Raw genomic sequence first — 8,508 nt, 5'->3', positions numbered from 1 at the left:
TGAAGCTGAGCGCCGTCAACTGAATAAAATCAGACTTCACTTTGATTATTAAAAGCTTTGATGTCCATTTAGACCTTGCAAGCAATTGCATTTTTACACGTACCTCATACCACAGGCCTCCGATTAGATTTCAGGCCACTTTTTTAGTTGGTATTACAGAAACAATGAGACATGAATTCATCCTCTTTATTTCCTGCCAATATCTCAAATGAAAATCAATACTGATCCTCTCGTACTTGCCTAAAGAGACATTAAATCAATCTTCTTGGAGATTCATCATTTGAGATTTGCATCAGAAATTTAGACAGACAGACTTCAAGCAGTGTCAACACTTTCTAGCAGTTAAATGTATTGGAGAGGAAAATGAAGATGTCGGAGTCTAACAATGACAGAAGTAATATATCTTCATAATAGAGAATGGAAGATGTGAATGAATGATGCCAAACAGCAAAAGACAAATTGAGAGCCATACTGCACCAGACGAAAATGAAATGAGGAAAGATGGAGGAAAGCATTTGTAGTTGTTGCAAATACTGATTTGAAGCATCTAATCAACAGCCAACAAACAACTAGTTGGAAACAAATAATAACTGGGTGATTCTATACAGAGTTCAATTTAATTTGAATAGAGTTTCATTCAATGTTGAAGTCACAAATTCCTACATTTGACGTTCCTCATTGTCTTCACAGAGCTGCCACCCACATAGAAATGCATTGTTGGTCCTTTAATCATAAACAACAAAGCAGTTGATTGATTTTAAAAAGGAAGTAAAAGCTCATATACATTTAGCACCTGTGTAGTTCAAGATTGAAATTAGCCGCGCTGATCTGACTACTAATGTCCCTCAGGCCATCCAATTTGGGTTTCTATATTGGAACAGATTTAGAGAAATTTAGCATTACATCACTTGCTCACCAATGGATCCTCTGCAGCAAATGGGTGCCGTCAGAATGAGAGTTCAAACAGTTGTGAAGTGAAAAGCTGCATGTTTGTTATAAACAAACCCATCAGTAAGACTTTTTTAACTTCAAACTGATGGTCATGTGGATTACTGTGATGTTTTTATCAGCTGTTTGGAAATCAGCTGTTTATGCCTTAGGAAAGGCTTGGGAAAGGCTTGCTTGGACTCAATCTGATGGCACCCATTCACTGCAGAGGTAATGTATTACATAATATATTGTTTACACCTGTATTTACACCTGTGTCCTCATGTAACCCGAGATGAGGCACAGAGGTAAAATGGGAAACTATAAAAATCCCACCAAGGAGCTTCTCATTCAAGATTATTTACATAAGCATTGAAGGGCAGAGGATAAATTGCCCCATTTGAACATGACACATAAATATTTTGAAGCTCTACAATGGATAAAGGCAGAGATGGCTGTTAAGACTTGCTGGAGCCTGGGAAATACATCTCGGCAGATGAAGGCTTCACCACCAAGGGGATTTTTTCCAGTGGTAGAGCAATAATATTATAAATGGATTTAAAAGAAGCCCAGAGTGTACCGAAAATTCATAGAATAAACAGCCAAGATGAGGCTTTTTTTGTGTCTAATTCTACTTTACAGTAAAGGAAAACTCATCTTTGCCCATCTAAGTTCATTGTGCGCACATAAAGTGAAAAAGAGAATCATTTGCCATTGTGATATTTTCACTACCAAACATGGTTCATTTGTGTAATCGAGCCTTTTTTGTTCAGCGTAAATTCAATCCACACTCAAATCACTCTTGATAAGTATAACAAATCAGTCATGTCGCTGCCATCCGCCAGCGGGATTTTGGTCATGGTGGTCTGACGATTTACAATGTTGAAGAGATGTGTCAAAAGATCTGATTGATATGCGTGTTTGCATTCAGGGCCAACTTTAAACTGTTTAAAAGTTGTGTAAAACATCTTTGTCATCATCACATTTGATTCATGTAATTTATCAATTAGATTGCCAAAGGCCAGTTTGATGACTCACTCTGTCTGATGAGACATGCTTCTCAGAGTCAGCTAAGAGTGAGATGAAGCCAAACTTACTTCAACAGAAGACATTTCTGATAGCTCAAAGTGAAAAATGTTACCTGGAAACCAAACAACACTGGGATGGCTAGTAATGCCTGCTAGCAGTCAAAACAAGTTAGTATCCATCAAAAAATGTTCCTAGAATTTGGTGTAATTTTTAAATATAAAGACTGAAATAGTATTTTCTTTTAAAATGTACTCAATCTTTTACAGCTTCGAAACCCTTTTTCTTTTATTTATATTTAACTACTACCCATGAGACTACAGGGTAAAATAAAATAAAATAAAATAATGTCCTGGCACAGAGCAGGTCGCATTGATCAGCCTAATCAGCCTCTTAATCCATGTTAGGGGAAAGATTTTCCAAAATTGCATGCTCTTCCCAAAAGAAAAAAGGGGGAACACTGAATTTTTCTTCCCATACTCTACAGTACTCCTCCCATGATCTTTTAATCTTTTGGGCTTAGTGACACACCCATTTTTTTTCTTTCATTTTTGCTGAAAGACATTGTCTCAGTGACTAAGTCTGTATTAAGTAATATGATGTACTGCATTAAGTTTGGATGTACAGACTCCAGTCTAACAATTATTAGACTGCATGTTTTAAGAACTAGAAAATAGCTCCTTGTTGTTTACATTTAAGGGAAAGGCAATCAATACAAACAGAATGGTTCTAGAATACTGGAAGGCTAAAGCATAACCATCATAAGGCATGTTTTGTAACAGTCGGTTAACAGTATGGACATATTTGATATCTTAAAGCTTGTTTTGCTCTGAATGATTGCTTCAAAAGTGGTACTATAGTGTTTGCAGCTGTAATTCAGTACAAACCCTAGGTGAATTTGAGCAGCCAAAGACTGTACACCATCAATTTAGTGCTGCAAACAGTCCATTTATATTACTTTGTTGTGCCATTCAACAGACTCAAAAAATTCAAAGACAGTTCCCTTTTGGCTCAAGGGTGCAATGACATTAGGGGGCAAGAACAGGCATGCACCAATATTGTGATGGGGGCACTAGTGGCAGCCGAGACATGTGGGATAACATAACAAAATGTAACATAACGTAACATAAAAAATAAAATAACCATGGTGCCAGTATCAGCAAATTTTGCCAGGTGACCAAGGACAATTACTACACACTATAATTAAAAACACAAGGACTTGTACACTGGTTAGTGTACTAGCACATATTCAGTGAGGTGCAGAGCAAGTACCTTGGAGGCTATTCTTCCTTTGTAGTGCAGTAAAGATAACCTTGGATGCAACCCTCATGCTGTGCAAATAGACGCAGCGTTCATGTTTCTCTTCTTGCTAATTGGTCTCAGCTGTAGATGCTATCATCCAAGATGTTCTGTTGTCAACAACTGGGGCTGAATATTAATGAAACAAAATAATGTCCAGGGCTAATTTAAAATGTTATCATATGCAGCATAGTAGGCAATAGTTTATTCATAAATTAGCATTTTTGCACAGTATGTGAGTCCAGTAATTGGCTTGTTCCCTGAGGATGTGTTTGCTTATCATTGCAGTAAAATAGGTAAATAGTCAAATAGATTTTTTTTTTTTTTTTTTTTATGACATACAGGCATACAGTGAATTAGTCAACTTTCAATTTCTCGGGCAAGGTAAAATGAATTTCAAGACTAAGGAAGATTGCTGTCACGTTTAGAAATGGGAGATGCTCCATTTTTGTTTAGGATTCTAATTTAAACGAATAGTTCATCCAAAAATGAAAACTTTATAATCATTTAATCACCCTCGTGTTATTGCAAACCTGTATGACCTGTATGTATTCTTTCTTCTGTGGAACATAAATTAAGATATTGAGAAGAATGCTGGTAACCAAACAGTTTCAGTTCTCATTGACTTCCATTATGGACAACAAAATCAACAAAACTGTTTGGTACAACATTTGTCAAAATGTCTTCTTTTACATTCCAGTGAACAATGACATAATTTTCATTTCACAAGTTCACACTTACATATAATAAATAGAATAAAGTTTATGCGTGTTTGGCGTGCTGTCCGAGGGGAGGGCTTCGAGCTCGGAACTTTGGCCCGAACCCTGAGTACCCCCCTATAGGTTAGGACAGGAATAGTTGTAAGTGCAGAGAAGGGGTGGCAGAGGGATGCTGAAAAACTGCCAAGGAACAGAGGTAAATCTGCTGTGTATATATATATATATATATATATATACACACACCTCTTATCTTGTAAAGGTTGATTACTGATTGTGCTCCTCTTGTGTTAATTAGGTTAATTATCTGAACGTGCTCCTCCCGAGCTTTGTTAATAAAACATCAGTTTTGGGTGAACAATGTATTGAAAGTCAAATACATTAAAACAACAAAAACTACTGGATATTTCCTCTGTTAGAGCCCTGAAAAAAGAAACTAATTACTAAGTAATTTATTGAACACACACATGGACCCAGTTGTGGAGCAACTAGAATACATAATTTGTCTTATCATAGAAATACCTCATTCTCTCTTCGGATATATTAGAAATGATATTTGGTATGCATGTAGAAACTGTTACCATTAAGATGCAAATGGTGTCCTCTTACAGTTCTCACTCAAAGCCTCAAAGCTGTGATGCATTGCTCTGGTTTGAGGCGATATCATACAGTGCATGATGTTTTGTGTCAAATCACGCTGTGACACTATTACTATTACATGACACTATTACTAACATCGCCTAAAGGAAACTAAAGATCCGAATGGTCAAAAGGAAGTCAGACATCATAGTCTCATAGTCGCATATGTGAAACATAGGAAGAAGAATTAACAGATATGTGATGTTCTTATTCAGTTTACAACCTGGAGACAACCAACAACCTGAAATTACATGTCTTAGTCTTTTGAAAAGGAATTTGAGAAGTGCTTGGGACACATTAATATATAACTTCAGGGGTTGCTATGGCTGCTAAAAAAAAAAAAATTTCTCTCAATATGAGACTCAAAAATATTACTTTTTTTAATACCGGAGCTTGGTAATTAATAAGAAATATTATAAATAAAGTGAAAAACAGCATTAAATCCTACAAAATTTGACTTTTAATCTCAGCAGACAAACTTCATACACGGAGAGAAATATGTATCAGCACATTTGTATGCAAATAAATAAGTCAGAGACATTAAAAGTGCATTAAAACTAGATGTCTTAACATATTCCCATTAGGCTCAAATCATGCGCAATTACTTAAGCATAACAAATTAAACTTGCTATGCTATGAAGGTCATGCTAATGAATATATTATATACAATAAGTATGGTAAATTGGATAACTATCAAACTGTCTAGAATGTCAGTAAAATAAACACATGAAAGATGCCACAGTATTTTGCCTCAGCCTGTTTAACAGCTTTGTACCAAAGAGGGTATTACTTAAATAATTCATGGTCACCAAGAATAGCTGAACGATGCATCTTCATGGTCATTATTTAAATGTGTTTAAGCAATCGTCTGAATATCAATCAAACAGGTTCCATTTTCAATGTGTTTGTCTCTTGTGTCAAAGCAATCTTACTGTGGCCATTCTTCAAAAACACAACATAAATACAAAAATTGCTTTAGAGAATTTTAAAAATTGGACACCTAGCATACAGTATGATTATGCAAATCATGCATTGTTCAAATGCTAAATTTTAATATATGTCATTATGCATTTGCCATCTTATATAATTTATATCCCTTATTATCACCCTTCTCAGAAAATGCATAAATGATCAACATTAGATCCTAAACAAATTATATCAATAGGTCCTAAACATTTTTCTTTTTGTGTTGCAAGGAGGTTTATCAGATATTGTATACAAAAAAAAATAATGTTTTATTTCCTATTTGGCTATTTCTTTACATTCTAGTCTCATAGCAAAAGTTGAATATAGTGAGCAAAACTCATGAACAAGTGCACAATGTGCCCTAGATTTTTAATGAAAACATCATCTTCCATTTGCAGGTTTCAAATAGGTTGAGTGCAGGATAGGAGCTAGAGGAATGGGTCTGTCATTTCTCTTTACCATCTCATGGCATCGAGATAATCTTGTAATATTAATTGAAATATCGTAATGAATGGGAAAACAGCAAGGAACTCACTGAATTCATTCGCTCAGTCACACACATACAACATGAATCCTACTTAACCCATATTGAAGTGGCTTCTAAATGCTAATGTGTCACTTATCTTCCATTTTCACCTGTAATTTAGCATCTCATGAAACCGCTGGTGCATTCACTGCTGGCTCATCTGTGCCACATGAAGCTCTTAATTCAAAAGGTGAGGTACACCTTGCTCTTTCTAGCTAAAAAGCCTATTTAATAGCTGGTTTCCACTGAGATAATTCCCACAACCATATGCGCCACTATTGGGGCATGTTGTCACAAAAAGATATGTTTTTCTTTTCTGAGCAATAGTAGTGGTAGAAAAGATTTTTTTCATCCAAAATTTCCATCTACTGCATATAAAAGGAAATTTTAAGACATAAAAGTAAAATGTTAAGATATTCAAAATTATTTTAGTTACACATGAGAAAAAGGCTATTTATTAACCATACTTTGAAGCCATTTGCATCATCTTTCTGAATGCATCACATTTTGCTCTGTTTCTTAAATGTGTTTATATATATATATATATATTACATCTGTGCTCTTTATTGGTTCTCTCCAGTGGTTTGAAAAAAAAATCATAATTAAATAATGCATTAAAATAATAAGTAATCCTTGTTTAAGCCAAAGTTAATGCTGTGATTCAGAAGAGAATCCTTCATCTGACTCATGAAGTTAATACTTACTTTACTTTTTCTTCTCTGGAAATACCACATATTTTAACCTGAGATGTGAGTGTTCAACAATCAGCTTCAAATGTCAAGAGCCTATATTTCCTCTTCTGCAAATGCTCCACGTCATGCATAACCTTCAGTCACATTGTCGAAGTATGACTCACATGTCTTTCAAAAGCACTTCTCAATAATCTGCACATTTCCAACCTGCTGTTCGACGCTCCACTTGCCTTTATCTTGATGTTTAAGGACAACATCCCAAATGGATACCACTGCGCACACAAGAATCTCAAGAAACCTTACAGATAATTCAAAATGTCTCATGTCATGCAAATTGAAGATCAGCCTCACCTATTTAAATAAATAATTTATTTTCTATACTAAGATAATAGATAAAATGGCTAATACTTCATTATCTGCTTTTTACTTCATTATCTGACTTGTTTTATCTGCTGTTAGTGTCTGAGCATGTTTGCCATTCTCAAACACGAGTGTGAGGTCATTCTCAACCTGCTCCCCTCCCTCATCCTGTTCCACAGTTTAAACACAAGAAATAACAAAAGTCTTCAGTTCTCAGTTTCCATTCATCAAATATTACAACAACTGTTCATTTATCAAATCTAATTAAAATGATCACAAGCATACACATAAACCAAGAGATCCATCATGCTGATAAAGAAAGAAATGTCTAGTCTACACCTCATTTTATTGCAATCGTTTGTCTTTGGAGAGATGTGTGACGCAAAATGTGGACATTTTTTTGGTTTAAAAGTGCAATGCATTTTTATCAAAGTCTCAAAACTGAATTGCAATGACCAGAGTTGTCAACACCACAGGTTAATTTAGTGTGACTAATGAAAAATAAATAAATAAATAAATAATAATAATAATAATAATACACAAATATAATTATATATTACAAATAAAAATATTTTCAAATGATATGATATTTTTTTAATTATTAAGCCTACATATTATACATGTTAAGCCTATATATTATATTGAAGCAAATTCAGATTCATATACATTTTTTTGTAAAAATAATTATGTTCAGTTAATTACATACATTCATACATGTAAAATGTGTAATTATTTATTTTTCAAAATATATATACTTTAATTGACTGACGGCCCAACAAACCACAGCATTCACACTCTTACTCACTTTCAAAGTAAGCAGTCAGAGTAATGAAGAGCACGCTTCAGATGTTTAAACTACAACCAGATCACATCAAATACTGATCTGAATGTCATGATTACCCATGTGCTATTCACTTAGACCAGGCTGCTCACAGTGCTTTCTAGATTTTACCCTATCAGTTGTGCTCAGATACGTTGAAATGTTCATGACCTATGATGTGGAGATCAAAGGAGAAGTTTGTGTGGTATAAACCATGGTAAACTGAGCAAGAAGAGACTTTGCTTGATCTTAGAGGTCAGCCCTGACACAGCATATCCAAATCAATTCCAGTACTTGACCTTATAAAATGCTGCTTCATTGGTGCATATAGGCAATCAAGTCAAGTTATTCTGAAGGAGCAGAGATATTCATATGGAAGATTCAATGAGCCAGGAAATCATGGAGCTCAGGCATCTGGACCATTCCTACATGGAGGCCAAGTCCTTGGTCTAGTTCACCACTACTGTAATTGACTTTTGAGCAGGAGCAACAGTTGAGCAGAAATAACATCTATTCTCTATATAGAAATAAAATCTT

The sequence above is a fragment of the Barbus barbus genome, assembly GCF_936440315.1.
Source record: "Barbus barbus genome assembly, chromosome: 13".
Lineage (NCBI taxonomy): Eukaryota > Metazoa > Chordata > Actinopteri > Cypriniformes > Cyprinidae > Barbus > Barbus barbus.
Note: the sequence above shows the minus strand (reverse complement) of the source record.